Source organism: Aethalodelphis obliquidens, unplaced genomic scaffold, assembly GCF_003676395.1.
Source record: "Aethalodelphis obliquidens isolate GAN/ISIS:26980383/991018 unplaced genomic scaffold, ASM367639v1 scaffold6, whole genome shotgun sequence".
NCBI classification, from domain to species: Eukaryota; Metazoa; Chordata; class Mammalia; order Artiodactyla; family Delphinidae; genus Aethalodelphis; species Aethalodelphis obliquidens.
The window spans coordinates 75,406,669-75,423,747 of NW_020837950.1; the positions used below are offsets into that span (position 1 = coordinate 75,406,669).

At 49.1% G+C, this 17,079-nt stretch overlaps 1 long non-coding RNA gene across 2 annotated transcripts in view; it reads right to left on the reverse strand.

The window, feature by feature from the left end:
• Positions 1-9,712: 9,712 nt before the first annotated feature.
• LOC113619194 (uncharacterized) overlaps positions 9,713-17,079 on the reverse strand; it is a 7,438-nt gene continuing 71 nt past the window's right edge. Inside the window, exons 1-3 of one of the 2 annotated variants that reach the window (XR_003432321.1) lie at positions 15,521-17,079; positions 12,239-13,178; positions 9,713-10,657 (exon numbers count right to left, since the gene is read on the reverse strand). The exon at positions 15,521-17,079 is cut by the window's right edge and continues 71 nt beyond it. This is a non-coding gene — a long non-coding RNA (uncharacterized LOC113619194). Of the gene's footprint in view, positions 10,658-11,172; positions 11,550-12,238; positions 13,179-15,520 lie in introns of those variants that run through there. The other variant, XR_003432320.1, reaches the window with a different exon arrangement.

Sequence of the window (17,079 nt, forward strand, 5' to 3'; positions counted from 1 at the left end):
TAAGTCATTATGTCTGACATTCTTGTAACTACCGTGTGATCAATAAGAAATAATGCTTTTAAATATACACACACACACAGAGGTGTGGCACATCCCACATTTTAGTGGGTGTTCATGTTATTTATAGGGTCCTTGTAACAAGTACTTTTTAAAGAGAGGATTTAGGGAAGATGGCAGAGTAGGAAGCACCTGCGAGGTGAGACTCCATCTCCCACCTGGACAATAAATGCAGGGGCAGAATCTTCCCCGTAACCATCTGGGTACTCTGGAGTCTGTTGAAGGCTTGAAATATCCAGGAAAAGCCTTGGATGGTAAATTGTGGTTCATCCTGGTCAATTTTAGTTCTTAACGCAGTAGCAGCTACCTACACTGGACCCCCTATGCTCATGGAAGACAGCTGTGCATGTGTTTCCGGAGCAGCCTACACACAGCTTGGGGAAACCAGGGTGGGGAAAAAAGACCCTGTGCAGATATTGGGGATCTGTGCTCTGATCACTGATTGCTGTTTCTGATCACAGAGGTGCAGATGAACAGGCTGGTGGCCCTTGTTGCACCTCTCTCATTGTTGCAAGACCCTCCCCCTCCAGCTGAAGTGACTTCCAGGGGCTTTAAAAGGCTGGCAGCCTTCATCCCTGTTCACTTTTTTCTTTTTCCTCTTTTGGGAGCCAGACATTCAAAAACAAATGCATATATGGGGAAAATCAGAAAGTGACCATGCATGCCCAGGGAAAGGCTCAGAAATGATCTGAGAAGACCTTAAGTTTGTACCTTAGGCTTATCCTCAGCACAGAGACAGCCTATAACGATGAACAACAATAACACGAAGTAGCAAACCCAAGGGAAGGGGGATAATCTGATTTCCAGAGGTATCACATTATTAGATTCATATGTCCAGTGTTAAGTGTTCAACAACAACAACAAATCACAAGGCACACAGAGAAACAGGAAAGTATTGCTGATTCAAAGGAAAAAATAAATCAACATAAACTACCAACGAAAAGACCTGATGGTAGATCTTCTAGACGAAGACTTTAAAACAACCACCTTAAAGATCCTCAAAGAACTGAAAGAAGCTGTGGAGAAAGTCAAGAAAGCAATGTACAAATAAAATAGAAATATGAATAAAGACATAGAAAACCTGAAAAAGAAACCAAAAAGATATTCTGGAGCTGAAAAATACAATAACTAAAATAAAAATTCAACACATGGATTCAAAGGCAGATTTGAGCTGGTAGAAGAAAGAATCAGTGAACTTGAAGATAAGACAATGGAAATTAGTGAGTCTGTGGGACAGAAAGGAAAAGATTGAAGAAAAGTGAACAGAGCCTAAGGGACATGTGGGACACCATCAAGCAGAGCAACATTCACACTGTCCCAGGAGGAGAAGAGAGAGAAAAAAGGGCAGGGAGAATATTTGAAGAAATAATGGCCGAACACTTCCCAAATTTGATGAAATACATGAATATAAATATCCAAGAAGCTCAACAAAATCCAAGTAGGATGAACTCAAAGGAACCCACACTGAGACACACTATAATCAAACTTTCAAAAGACAAAGACCTTCCAAGACAAAATCTTGGAAGCACCAAGCGAGAAGCAAATCATCATACACAATCCTGAATGAGATTATCAACAGATTTCTTATCAGAAATTTTAGATGCCAGAAAACATTCTCTAACATAAATCAGAGAATTTATGTTTTCTTAGGTCACTCTCCCAAGGCAATAGAAATAAAAGCAAAAATAACAAATGGGACCTAATCAAACCTAGAAGCATTTGCACAGCAAAGGAAACCATAAACAAACTGAAAAGGCAACTTACAGAATGGGAGAAAATATTTGCAAAGGATGCAACAAATAAGGGCTTAATTTCCAAAATATACAAACAGCTCATACAACTCAATAGCAAAAAGCCAAACAACCCAATCAAAAAATGGGCATAAGACCTAAATAGACATTTCTCCAAAAAAGATATACAGATGGCCAACAGGCACATGAAATGATGCTCAACACTTCTAATTATCAGAGAAATTAAAATCAAAACTACCATGAGGTATCACCTCACACCTCACAGTCAGAATGGCCATCCTCAAAAAGTCTACAAATAATAAATGCTGGAGAGGGTGTGGAGAAAAAGGAACCCTCCTCCACTGTTTGTGGGAAAGTAAATTGGTGCAGTCACTATGGAAAACAGTATGGAAGTTCCTTAAAAGCTAAAAGTAGAGTTGCCATATGATCCAGCAATCCCACTCCTGGGCATGTATCCAGAGAAAACTATAACTTGAAAAGATACATGGACCCCAGTGTTCATAGCAGTGCTACTTACAGTAGCCAAGATATGGAAACAACCTAAATGTCTATCTACAGATGAATGGATAAAGAAGATGTGGTGTGTATATACACAATGGACTACTACTCAGTGATAAAAAAAAAAGAATGAAATAATGCCATTTGCAGCAACATGGTTGGACTCAGATTATCATACTAAGTGAAGTAAGTTGGAAAGAGAAAGACAAACGCCATATGATATCACTTATATGTGGAATCTAAAATATGACACAAATGAACTTATTTAGGAAACAGAAACAGACTCACAGATATAGAAAACAAACTTATGGTTATGAAATAGGAAAGGCAGTGAGGGAGGGATAAATTAGGAGTTTAGGATTAGCAGATACAAACTACTATATATAAAACAGGTAAACAACAAGGACCTACTGTATAGCACAGGGAACTATATTCAATATCCTGTAATAAACTATAATGAAAATGAATATGAAAAGGAGTATGTATATACGTATAACTGACTCACTTTGCTGTACACCAGAAACTAACACAACATTGTAAATCAACTATACTTCAATTTTAAAAAGGTAAATGTGGAGAAATAAACATTTGTGTGTAAATTGAAAAAAAAGAAAGAAATTAGAGGCCAGAAAGCAGTGGGCTGACATGTTAAAAGTGCTAAAGGGGGCTTCCCTGGTGGCGCAGTGGTTGAGAGTCCACCTGCCGATGCAGGGGACGCGGGTTCGTGCCCCGGTCCGGGAAGATCCCACATGCTGCGGAGCGGCTGGGCCCGTGACCCATGGCCGCTGAGCCTGCGCGTCTGGAGCCTGTGCTCCGCAATGGGAGAGGCCACAACAGTGAGAGGCCTATGTACCACACACACACAAAAAAAGTGCTAAAGGAAAAAAAAAAAAAGCCAACCAAGAACACTATACCTGCCAAAACTCCTTCAAAAGTGAGGGAGAAATAAGACCTTCCCAGATGAACAAGCTGTGGAAGGTCATGACCACTAGAAATGCTCAATGGAGTCATGCAAGTGAAATGAAAGGACACTAGACAAAAAACATATGGAGAAATAAAGATCTCAAGAAAGGTAAATACATGGGCAATTATAAAAGCTAGTGTTATTGAAACAATGGCTTGTTATTGCACTTTGTTTTCTATATTATTTAAGACATGAATACATTTTAAAAATTATTAGTTTAAAGGCTAGTATTATTGTAATTTTGACTTATAATTCCAAATCTTGTTTTCTACATAATTTAAGAGAATGATGCGCTTAAAAGAATGTATAATTTATGTTTTGTGCACACGATGTGCAATGATGTCATTTTGTGACATCAACAACCAAAAGGGGTGGATATGGAGCTGTAAAGGAGCAGAGGTCTCGTTGTCCTTGAAGTTAACCTGGTAGAAATTCAAATTAGAGTGTTATAGCTTTAGGGTATTAAATGTAACCCCCATGGGAACCACAAATAAAACAGCTATAGAATATATACAAAGGGAAATGAGAAAGGAATTTAAACATTTCACTACAAAAAAATCAACTAAACACAAAGAAAGACAGTGATGCAGGAAATGAGGAGGGAAAGCTATAAGAAAACAAATAGCACAATGACAGATGTAAGTCCCTCCCTATCAGTAATTACTTTATATGTAAATGGATTAATTTTTCTAATAAAAAGACAGATTGGCAGAATGGATAAAAACACATGCTCCAACTATACACTGTCTGCAAGAGACTTGCTTTAAATCCAAAGACTCAAATAGATTAAATTGAAAGGATAGAAAAGATATTCCTTGCAAACAGTAACCAAAAGAGAGCTGGGATGGCTATGTTAATATCAGAAAAAAATAGACTTTAAATCAAAAAAGGACATTAAATATTAATAAAAGGATCAATACAGCAAGAACTTATAACAAATATAAACATTTACACACCTAATGACAGAACATCAAAATATATGAGGCAAAAACTGGACAACTACATGTAAAAGAATGAAATTAGAACACTACCTAACACCATACACAAAAATAAACTCAAAATGGATTAAGGACCTAAATGTAAGACTGGACACTATAAAATTCTTAGAGGTAAACATAGGAAAAACACTCTTTGACATAAACCACAGCAAGACCTTTTTTGACCCACCTCCTAGAGTAATGAAAATAAAAACAAAAATAAACAAATGTGACCTAATTAAACAAAAAGCTTTTGCACAACAAAGGAAACCATAAACAAGACAAAAAGGCAACCCTCAGAATGGGAGAAAATATTTGCAAATGAAGCAACTGACAAAGGATTAAATCTCCAAAATATATAAACAGCTCATGGAGCTCAATATCAAAAAAGCAAACAAACCAATTAAAAAAATGGGAGGAAGACCTCAATAGACATTTCACCAAAGAAGACATACAGATTGTCAAGAGGCACATGAAAAGATGCTCAACGTCACTAATTATTACAGAAATGCAAATCAAAACTATAGTAAAGCGTCACCTCACACCAGAATGGCCATCATCAAAAAATCTACAAACAATAAATGCTGGAGAGGGTGTGGAGAGAAGGGAGCCCTTCTGCACAGTTGGTGGGGATGTAAACTGATATAGTCACTGTAGAGAACAGTATGGAGGTTCCTTACCAAACTAAAAATAGAGCTACCATATGACCCAGCAGTCCCACTACTGGGCATATACCCTGAGAAAACCATAATTCAAAATTACATATGTACCCCAATGTCCACAGCAGCACTATTTACAATAGCCAGGACATGGAAACAACCTAAATGCCCATCAACAGAAGAATGGATAAAGAAGATGTGGTACGTATATACAATGGAATATTACTCAGCCATAAAAAGGAATGAAATTGGGTCATTTGTAGAGATGTGGATGGGATTAAAGTCTGTCATACAGAGTGAAGTAAGCCAGAAAGAGAAAAGCAAATATCATATATTAACGCATATATGTGGCATCTAGAAAAATGGTACAGATGAACTTATTTGCAGGGCAGGAATAGGGATATAGAGAATGGGCATGTGGACGTGGGGGGAAGGGGAGGGTGGGATGAATGGGAGATTAGGATTGACATATATACACTACCATGCATAAAGTAGATAGCTAGCAAGAACATGCTATAAAGCACAGGAAGTGCAGCTCGGTGCTCTGTGACAACCTAGATGCGTGGGATGGGGGGTGGGAGGGAGGGGATATAGGTATACATATAGCTGATTCACTTCTTTGTACAGCAGAGATGAACACAACATTGTAAAGCAATTATACTCCAATAAAAAGATATATGAGGCAAAAACTGACAAAATTGAAGGGAGAAATAGAGAGTTCTGAAACAATAGTTGTAGAACCCCACTCGTAATATTGGATAGAACAACCAGGCAGAAGATACATAAGGAAATAGAGGACATAAGCAATACAGTAAACCAACCAGATCTAACAGCTGTGCACAGAACACTCCACCCAACGACAACAACATACACATCCTTCTCAAGTGCACGTGAGACACTTTCCAGGATAGATCATATGTTAAGCCACAAATTAAGGCTCAATACATTTAAAAAGCTAGATACCATAAAAAGTATCTCCTCCAACCACAACAATTGATGTTAGAAATCAATAACACAAGGAAAATTGGAATATTCCCAAATTTGTGGAAATTAAAGAACCAATGGATCAAAGAATAAATCAAAAGGGAAATTAGAAAATAATTCGAAACGAGTAAAAAAGAAAACACAACTTACCAAAAGTAATAGACCCACCAACAGTGGTGTTTAGGGGAAATGTACAGCTATAAACACATTAACAACAAGGAAAACCTCAAATCCGGGGAAATGTACAGCTATAAACACATTAAAAACAAGAGAAATCTCAAATCCGGGGAAATGTATAGCTATAAACACATTAAAAACAAGGAAAACCTCAAATCCGGGGAAATGTATAGCTATAAACACATTAAAAACAAGAGAAATCTCAAATCCGCACACTAACTTAAGGAACTAGAGAAAGAACAAACTAGACCAAAGCTAGCAGAAGGGAAGAAAAAAATAAAGATTAGGGCTTCCCTGGTGGCGCAGTGGTTAAGAATCCGCCTGCCAGTGCTGGGGACATAGGTTCGAGCCCTGGTCCGGGAAGCTCCCACATGCCGTGGAGCAACTAAGCCTGTGCGCCACAACTACTGAGCCTGCGCTCTAGAGCCCGCGAGCCACAACTGCTGAAGCCCAGACGCCTAGAGCCTGTGCTCTGTAATAAGAGAAGCCACCGCAATGAGAAGCCCGCTCACTGCAACGAAGAGTGGCCCCCACTTGCCGCAACTAGAGAAAGGCCATGCCCAGCAACAAAGACCCAACTCAGGCAAAAATAAATAAATAAATAAATTTATATATAAAAAAAGATTAGAGCAGAAATAAATGAAATAAGGGATAGGAAAACAATAGAGAAAATCAGTAAAGCCAAAAGTTGGTTATTTGGAAAGATCAACATAATTCATGTCATCTAGATGGACAAAGAAAAATAGCTCAAATGACTAAAGTCAGAAATGAAAGTGGAAACACTAAAACTAATGCTACGGAAATAAAAAGGATTATAAGAGAGCACTGTGAACAATGTACACCAACAAATTAGATAATTTAGCTGAAATGGACAAATTCCTGGAAATACAACACCTACCAGGACTGGATCATGAAGAAATAGAAAATAAGAATAGAAATATGACTAGTAAGGAGATTGAATCGGTAATAACAGCAATAATAAACCTCTCAACAAAGAAACTGGACCTGATGGCTGCACTGGTGAATTCTACCAAACATTTAAAGAGGAGCTAATACGAATCCTTCTCAAACTTTTCAAAAAATTTAAGAGGGGGGAACACTTCCTGACTCATTCTTTGAGGCCAGCGTTACCCTAAACCAAAGCCACACACACTAAGACACTACAAGGAAACTACAGACCAGTACCCTTTATGCGCTCACTGGGCACACACTGGGCACACAGGGAGTACTGGCTCCCTGCCCCTCCCTGTCTGCGCCCCCGAGGACTGCCCTCCCGACCCTTCACCCCATAAATCAGCTTCCTCAAGCTTCATGGAAGTGGACTTGCACAGACCTGACCTTACGTGTTGGCACGATAATGTGAATAGACTTCCTCCCATGCTCGTCCCCTCCTTTCTTTTTTTTTTCCAGCTTGTGGGATCTTAGTACCCCAACCAGGCATTGAACCTGGGCCGCCTGCGGCGTCTTAGCCACTGGACCCCCAGGGAAGTCCCAACTTGCTCCCTCTTCTTGAGACAGCACTGGTCTGGTCTCAGGGGCGCTGCCCACAGCACCCAAGCCCTTCCCGGGGGCCCCACCTCCAGTTACCTCCAAATACAGGAGGTAGGATGTCAGCATAAGAGTTTGGGGACGCAAGCACTCAGCCCAGAGTTTGCATGTCACAGAAGTGTGTAAACCCTCACAGTTCATGTGCGGCATGCATTCTCGGAATCCACTTATTTGAAGACAAAACTGCATTTGGATTACTTGGTTCTTTCTGAATAAGCTTCATTAGTATAAAAACCTTATTTCCTTTGCGTCCCTCGCCGTGAAGATGGGTCACGCCCCAACCCCAGCTTCTGGAACCACGTTGGTCCCGTGGCCGTGTGGCTGGTGCGCTGGCCGGTCAGCTCCGTGGGAATGGCCACCCCTTCATCTCTGAGGGCCCCGGGGCTGCACAACCCCATTCTTTGAGGCAACCAAGGACTGCCTCTTTTAAACGCTTTTCACTTGTCGTCTGTTTTGTGGCCGCCCTGGACCCGAGGGACGTTACTACCCCTTTCGCTTTAGCAGGATGTGTGGTGCTCGTGCAGCACAGACGTCAGGGCTGGGGGGCTGGGGGGAAGCCTCCTCTGTACTTGCCCCGGGACCAGGCGTCGCTTGTTGCCCTCGGATGCAGCTTCCCCGGCAGATCTTCCCTCTGGGACGCCGGCGGTGTCCGGCGCCTGGCGCCCGGGGAGCCCACAGCCCACAGCCCACAGCGTCCCGCCTGTGGCGCCCCTGACTCGGGGGCACGGCCATGCTTTTGGAAGTTGTTTCTGGAAGGTTTAGCCTCAACAAAAGTAGAATAAAAGGGGAAAGTCTGTGTCACAGGCGGTGTCTGGGTGAGGGGGACCCTTGTCTGCAGGCGAGCCTGGCTCACCCTGCGGGGTTGCACTGGGGTCCAGAGTGAGGAGGGTGCCTGATCTCGGCGGGATTAAGGTCACGTGGAAAGGCCGCGCTTTTCCGCTAATCCAGATGCTATGAGCCAGCAAGACGCGGCATCTGGGCCCTGGACACAGAGGCGAGTGGGTTCCCGGCCGCCACTGCACCCCGTCCTCCTGCCGGGTCCCCGCGTGGCCCTGGCGTCAAGTGAGCCGAGGGCCCAGCCACGCGGAGTCGCTCGGGCCTCCGGGATCACAGGTCACAGAACCGTCTCGGGGGAGGCGGCTTGTCTCTGGCCCATCTGTGTTCGCGAGACGCTCTCGGAGCGGAGCCTGTGGGAGCCCGTGGGCACGTGTGGCTGAAGAGGTTCTCGTACGACGTGTGCCTTTCTGTATTTTACGCCTCTTATTAAAATCCATGTGTTTGTACACGTAACCTTTGTCCATGTGGGAGCAGCGCTCGCACGCCCAGTTTTCTCTCTGATGCTTCGTTTCGGGCCATGCAAAGCCACTGCCCCCTCTGTGTTCCGGAAGCACATTTGGGACAAACCTCCGGTGGATGCCTGCCCGCGGTGGGAGGGCGGGGCTGGGGACAGGTCCTCCGGCTCCGGTGAGTCACACCTTCGCATCCTGGAAACGCCTCGGGCCGCTGGCCCAAGGGCCGCACCCAGGGTCCCTCCTGCCTGCGGGGTCTTCCTGCGGGTCCCCTCACTCTGCAGCTCCTGAGGGCACTGTCGGCAGGGCCCGGCACAGGACCGGGCATGGGGAGGGGGCTCTGGGGGCGGGGCAGAATGGGGCCTGACCAGGCCGCGAAGCAAGACGCGCTCGAGCTCCAGGGCAGAGGGGTAAAAAGGACCCTAGTCCTGAGTAATGGGAGTTAATTCAAGCCCCCTGTGAAAGGGAGAGACAGGCGAGAGGGAGAGACACAGAGATAGAGAGAGAGAGATGGAAAGGGGCTGGGAGAGACACAGAGAGAGGTGGAGACGGGGCGTGGAGGCTGCATCGCCTGAGGGAGACCAGGGGCTCCCGGAAGCCGGCTTCCCTCCCGGACCCCACCAGTCACGTGCCCGGCGCGTCCTCCACCATCTGGATGCCCCTCCCCCCGAGTCAGCGCCGCCCGCAGTAGGGCTGAGTCCCGCGGGGCTGCCCCCTCCAGCGCCACCTGTACGTGGGCCCCCACCACCACGTGGGACTTCTCCCTGGCGGTGACAACTTCGGTGGTTCCCACCCTTCCTCTGGTTCACCGATTCACTAGAACGGTTCAGATCTCAGGAAAATGTATTTACTTGTTCATGATAAAGGACACAGCTCAGGACCAGTGGAAGAGCCCAGTATGGGGCGGGGGTTGCCGGGGTGGGGGCGGGATGGAGCCACTCACTCTCGGCCGTGAGCCTCCCAGCGTCCCCTCGCATTCACCAACCTGGTGCTCTCCAGTCTCACCATTCGAGAGCTCTGACCCTGTCTCCAGCCCCGTCCCCTCCCCGGAGGTCCGGGGGTGGGGGGGGCTGAGGGTTCCTACCCCAGTCACTTGGCTTTTCTAGTGACCAACCCCTGTCCTGAAGCTCTCACAGGCCCCAGCGGCGTCGCCTCATTGGCATAAACTCAGCTGTGCTTGGAAGGAGATGGTTATGAACCGCAGAAGACACTCATCACCCAGGAGATCCCGGGGGTCTGAGGGGCAAAGGCCAAGTCTGGCTTTGTTGTCACATAGCGCCCATGAGCTGCCAGGTCCTCTCCATTCAAACTTCCAGCATCTCAGGATCCGACTCATCAGCTGTGCTAGGGGTGCAGGGTGGCTCATGCTCGAGTACCAACACCCCCTTCCCGGTGGGTCGGGGGGATCTAGAGAAGAGAGGCTGGCGGCTCCCGGACAGGCCTGTGGGAGGATGTCCCGACGGGGCTGTGCAGATGAGGGTGGGAGGCTGCTTGTTACAGGATGGGGGCTTCCCTGTCCGGCCCCGGGGCCCCTTCTTTCATCTCAGCTGCCCACAGGACAGCCAGGGCGTCAATAACCCCCCAGGGCTCAGGGACACTGCCCAGTCCGCTGTCCAACCAGAACTGACCTCCAGTGATTTTGATCTCACAGGAGGCGGCTGACACCTGCCCATTCTGTTTAAAATACTGATTCTTGAATAAAACACGTGCCCCACACAGGATGATAAGATTTTACACGCAGTTAGCTGGCTTACTGGTAAAAAAATAACATTTTTTGGTTTTCCCCTGAAATCATTTAGTAAAACAACCTATAATTAGTTTCTACGATCAGCCGTAGAGATAGAATCCACCCAGACTACGTGACAAATTTATCACAAAGTCCGATAAACTCTCCAGGCGGCAGCCTCCAGGGCTGCGAGGCTGGAGGCCAGGGGAGCGGCCAGGCTGTGGGCCCTCCCTGGTCCTGAGTGGGGCTCGGACGTGTGCTGGGTGTTCAAGACCACTCCTGTCAGGACCCAGCATTGTAAGCGTTCCTTCGGAAAGGTGCTATGAGCCTGAAAATAAGAAGGCTGGGACACAGGACAGAGTTAAGACCTAGCTGGTGTGTGTCGCTGGTAGAGGGGCAGCCCTGCAGGGACTCGAGAGCTGAGGAAGCTACAGGGAGCGGGGCAGGCCGCCTGGGTCCAGGTGTCCCTGTGACTCTCGCTAAAGAAATCAGGCACCCGTGTGCACATACGTGTGTGCACGCGTGTGTGTGTGTACGGCCCCTCCTCCCCAACGTGCGGCCCCCTCCGAAAGGACGCAATCGGTGTCTTGGTAAATCTGCCTGGAGACACCCCTACCCCCATGGTTTAATTATGGAAACGGGTGCTGGGAAGGAGAAAACGGTAACCGGGGTGGAGAGTAGATCATCTGTGGCATGAGGCCGCCCAGACGGTGTAAAGAGTTTTCTTCTTACTCGGGGTCACGTTAGTGAAATGGACCACCCTGTCCCAAACTCTCAACAACCGAGCCCAGAAGGTAATCCGGGCACTCACAGGAGAGGTGCTGCTGAGACGGCCCACCCAGCAGGCTGCAAAGGAGACAGCGGGGCACTGCAGCGCAGAAACAGGACGAGCGACTTTCTTGATCACGTCGCACCCAAGCTAGGAGAAAAGAGTGTTTCCGCCCAGAAACGCAAAGCCTCTCTCTGGAGCCAAAGAGAAGCTAGGTACAGAGCACAGAATTTCTAGAGAACAGTAAAAATAGAAGAGTGCAGTAAAATTCACAGCTTTAGAAAGTTGCATTAAAATCAAAACCACAATGAGATATCACAGCACACCTGTCAGAACGGCTGCTATGAAAAAGAACACAGACATTGGAGAGGGTGTGGGGAAAAGGGAACCCTCGTGCACTGTTGGTGGGAATGTCAACTGGTGCAGCTACTGTGGAGAACAGTACGGAGGGTCCTTAAGAAACTAAAAATAGAGCTACCATATGACCCAGCAATCCCACTGCTGAGTATATATCTGAAAAAAACAAACACACTAAGTCGAAAAGATATGTGCACCCCAATGTTCATAGCAGCACTATTCACAGTAGCCAAGGCGTGGAAGCAACCTAAGTGTCGATCAACAGATGAAGAGATAAAGAAGATGTGGTACGTATACACAATGGGATATTACTCAGCCATAAAACAGAATGAAATAATGCCTCTTGCAGCAACATGGTTGGACTTGGAGGGCATTATGCTGATAAGTCAGACAGAGAAAGACAAATACTATGATATCACTTATATGTGGAATCTAAAGAAATGGACAAAGCACTTGAACAGACATTTCCCCATAGAACATACACGAACGGCGATGAGCTCGTGAAAGGATGCTCAGCATGGCTAGGGCAGGGGCTCAGGACGTGCCGCTCCGTGCTGCGCTGCTTTGGCACATTGGTTATCTTGTGTTAAAGGCGCTTGCAAAACAGCAGGTGCAGGAAGGGTGCTCTGACTCCCCTTTTCCTCCTGAAGGCAGAGGTGAGACTCGACGTGGAGGACATCCTCCCTGCACCGAGAAGACACACTCGTCACCAGAGGCGGGTTGCCAGGCGAGGACCCTGCGAGCAGACCTCGTTAAATCCCTCGTATTTTCCTTCCATCCCCCAGATACTCCCCTTCTGTCCCACAGTTGCCACTCCTTGTTCAACCTACTTCATAAACACCTGGCCCTCACCGCCTCTCACCGTCATTGTCCTGTGAGGACTCCCACGTACACATAACATTTTATTAAATAAAATGTGTCTGCTTTTCTCCTGCTGCTCTGTCCTGTGTCAGTCCAGCGAAGGCTAAGGGGATAAAGGAGAAGTCTTACCTCCCACCTCAGTCACTAGGAAAACGCAAATCAAAACCACAGTGAGAAAAAAAACAAAACAAAACAAAACAAAACACCCACAGTGAGATGCCACTTCAAACAACAAAATAATCCCCAAACAGAAAATAGCGAGTGTTAGTGAGGGTGTGGAGAGGTGGGAACCCTCCCACTGCGCAAGTAGGGATGCAAATGGTGACGCTGCTGTGGACACCATGCTGGTGGCTTCTCAGAAAGTGACACCCGGGACCCAGAGTTCCACTCCTAGGGAGAAACCCCAGAGAACCTAGAGCAGACGTTCAGACGAACGCTTCCTGGAGAACACGCTTCGGCGTGGTCCCGGTGAGCTGTGTCGCAGCAGATGAGACCTGGAGGGTTGCCAGGCCGGACGGTGGGGTAACCAGACCTCCCGGTCCCTTCTCGGCAAGTCGGAACCTGGGGCACAAAATGACAATTCAACACGTCAAGATGCTTTGCTGTTGCTGCCGAGATTGCCACAGTCATAACTCATTTGTTCTGGAAAACAAATGGAAGCCACAGGCACACAGGCCCTGTGCCACCCGCACAGAGACCCCTCGGTGGAGGGCGAGCCCTCAGGCCGAGGAGCGCCACACTCCTTCTCCACATGGAAGCCAGGCCTGGGGCTCGGCGCCACGGGCTCCTGGGCTCCTTCGAGCCCAGGCATGGAGGCTCCGGGCCGAGTGGATGGGTCAGCTGCTGCCACCACCCTCCATCTCCAAGTCCGCTCTGAGGGCCGGACACCCCCAGCTGCTGTGCCCGAGTCCCGGCCGCGCTGACGCGGAAGCCCTGGGGCTCCAGGGGTCCCACAGCTCTGCTCGGGGCGGGAAGGTGGAGGGGCGCCCAGGGCCAGGGCAGCCGGGCCCTCGGTGTGTGAGCCCCGACTTTGCCCTCCGCACCACCGAGAGCCCGTCCTTCCAGCAGCTGGACAAGTAGGGGTGCAGAGGCAGCAGTGGGACCCCACGGCAGCGTGGTGGAAGAGGTCAGAGATCCCCCCGAATGCAGACACTCACCGCAGTCAAGATGTCTCATCTCCCAGATTGATCTCCGGGTTTAACACATTCCTACAGAAATCCCAGAAAGTTTTATTTTATAGACACTGACAAAACTATTCTAAAGTTTATATGGAAATGCAAAGGAACTAGGACAGCCAGAACAACTTGAAAAGGGACAAAATGGAAGAATGAAGTCAGGACACTCCATCGCAAGACGGGTACGGGTGGAGGCAAAGACCCAGGACCAACAAGAAGAGCAGGGGACCCGGAAGTAGACCACACTCACTCACCACCCGGAAGTAGACCACACTCACTCACCACCCGGAAGTAGACCACACTCACGTGGCTGACCTTTGACAAAGGTGAAAAGTCGATTTAACATAGAAGGATGGTCTTTGCAGAGCAACTAGACAGCCACAGGCCACGAAACAAGGACAAAACAAAGGAACAAAAATACCACGACCTAAGCTTCACCCCTCATACAAAAGTGGACACAAACTGATCACAGCCTAGATTTAAAAGTAAGATGTAGAACTACATAACTACCAGAAGGAAGCACAGGAGAAAATCTTCAGGACGCAGACGCGACACTAAAAGCACAATCCGTAAAATAAAACACGTGCTAAATCGGACTTCAGCAAAATGAAAACTGTTTTCTCTACTAAAGATCCTGTTCGGATGAAAAGACAAGCAAGCTACAGACTAGGAGGACATACCTGCAAACCGCACATCTGACAAAGGGGCTCTCAAACTCGACGGTAAAAAACACAAGCTACCCAAATAGAAAATGGGCAAAAGCCATGAACAGACATTCACCAAAGAGAATACACAGGTGGCAAATAAGCACATGAAACATTGTTCGGTATCACTAGCCCCAAGGGAGACGCAAAGGAAAACCTGAAGGACGCCACTGCCCACCTGCTAGAAGACAGCAGACCGGAAGGGACGCAGGGCTCACACGGCTGGTGGGAATGTGCGTGCGCTGCTAAGACAGCTTGACGGGTTCTTAAAAAGCTAGACACAAGCCCGACCAGTATCTCAAAAGGTCACGGCTGTATGACTCCATTCAGGCCACACTCTCGAGATGACAAAGCTCCCAAGATGGAGAGCGGATGGGTGGCTGCCGCGGGCAGGGTGACGGAAGGACAGGACCCTACACGCACACCACGCTGACCCCGGCTTCCTAGGGAGTGCTGTCTTACGGTCACGTAAGATGTCACCACCGGGGCAAAATGGGTGAAGTGTGCCCGGGGCCTTCCGGCCCTATCTGCACCCTCCTGTGAACCTATACATATTTCAGAACATATACGTATGTTCTAATGCCACATCTGTCAACACTCCCTCAAGCCAGCCGTCCCAGCCCGGCTCCCTGGAGCTCAAAGCTTCCCTGTGCACCCCGAGCCCCGAGGCGAGGGGCGGTGGCCAGCGGCATTGAGGAAGTAAGAGGGTTCTGGGCAGAGCAGGTGCTGGGCTGCAGCCTGTGGCCGAGTGGGGGAGAGAGGGAGCAAGCAGCGCTGCCCTGCGCCCCGGCGCACCTGAGCTCCCCCCAGCCCCGGCATCCAACTCCTTCTCAGCTCTGCCTCGTGGAGGCGGCCACCTCCCTCATCCCCCAGATGCACCTATTCCCACCTGCCCCCCATCCCGCAGGGCCGCCCTCCCGCGCACGCAGCCTGCCAGCCCAGCCCCCTCTCCGGTCTCCCACCTGCCGCCCTCACCCCACACCCCTCACCCGATGCCCCTGGCCTCTCTCCACCCTGGCCTCACCCCTCACATTTGCTCATCAGAGACCTGCGTCAGACCGGCACCTGCTGCTGTAACGCCAAGGTCCAAACCCAAGTTTTGCCACAAACTGGCTGGGAGGCCTTGGGCCAGAAACGGTCTTTGTTGGAATCCCTGGGTCCGGGCCCTCTGCTTGGTTTGCTGCCCCTCAGAACAGCGCCCGGCTCGACGCTGGCTTTGAGTGTTGGCGGGTCTGCAGTTCAGACCCAGTTGGGACCCAATCAGCTGGAGGCTGTGAGCATGCATGTCGGGGGGAGTGACCGCGACCCCTGGTGTCCCCATCACCAGGAACACTTCCGTCCCCTTCCAACGTGGTTTATTCAAAACTCCTATACATGGTGAAGCACCTCTACCCCGCTTCTAGGCCCCCCTCCCAGGGTGGGGTGCACAGGGGTGCCAGGCCTTCGTACCGTGAAAACGTCCCCGGTGCAAAAGCTTCCAGGAAGCCCCGCATCTTAAGGAAGAAGCTCTCCAGCTCTCGGACCTGGGCCTCCTTCCCACCCCAACGCTCGGCCTGTTCTTGTAATGCCTCCCCCTCCCCTTCCAGGCGGGGGAACCTGTCCTTGACCTGGAGGAGCTCTGCCAAGGACCCCTCTGTGCTCAGGGCCCGCGGCTCCCCCTGGGACGTGCTCGCAGGCTCCCTCATCTCCAGCCACGTCCCGGGACGTCTGTTCTCTGGCGAGTTCTTTAAATGGTGTCCTTCCGTGACAAGTGGAATAGATTTTTCCTCCTTTGGTTTTCTTCAGACATTCTGAGCAATTCCTTCAGTTCAGACACTTTCTTGGATAGATTTTTATTAATTTCCCTCTTTCTGTGAAAAACTGTCTTCATAAATTTAAGCTTTCTGTCAAATTCCTCCAGTTTATCCACGAGTTTCCGGCCTGTGGACAGCTCTCCTGTCCGTGTCCTGTTCTAAGCCCTCCCCAGAAGACGAAGACTCCTCAGGTGATATACCACCAGAAGACCAAAGGTCTCCAGGCCAGAGGCCCATCAGCACCTCGGCACGGTGACCCTCCCCGGGGACCACGCCACGCACGGCTCCAAGCACCGGCCATGAGGCGCTGCCGTTTCTGAGTCGGAGCCCCGGCCATGGAAGGCCGGGTCCCGCCTGCGCTGGTGGCCTTGGATTTCTCCTGTCTGGGTCAGGAGGCCCCACTTCTTTGGGTCCAGGTTGCTCTCCCTGTCCTGCTTTCCGCCAGTCTCACAGAGCGATTGAACTGCTGTTGGGCGGGAGGGGCTGCCGGGGCTGGTCCTTCCCTTTCTGGTGGCTGGGGCCCAGAGTCAGGGAGCGGGTCAGGGCCATGGTCGCCCGGCAGCAATGGGAGGTGTCCAAGGTGGCTTGGGAGGGCCATGCGGTGGTGGGGTGCACGGTGAGTGGGACGAGGCATTTCTCTTCTACCAGGTAGTAGCCCCTTCCAGCCAGAGGTGCCGAGGGCCACAGGCACAAGAGGACTCGGGAAACATCAAGGGAAAGCTCAGGGCTGGATTCCCCATGCCCACGTGGGTGGGGTCCTGTAGGAGGGGGAGTGGGGCTGGATTCCCCA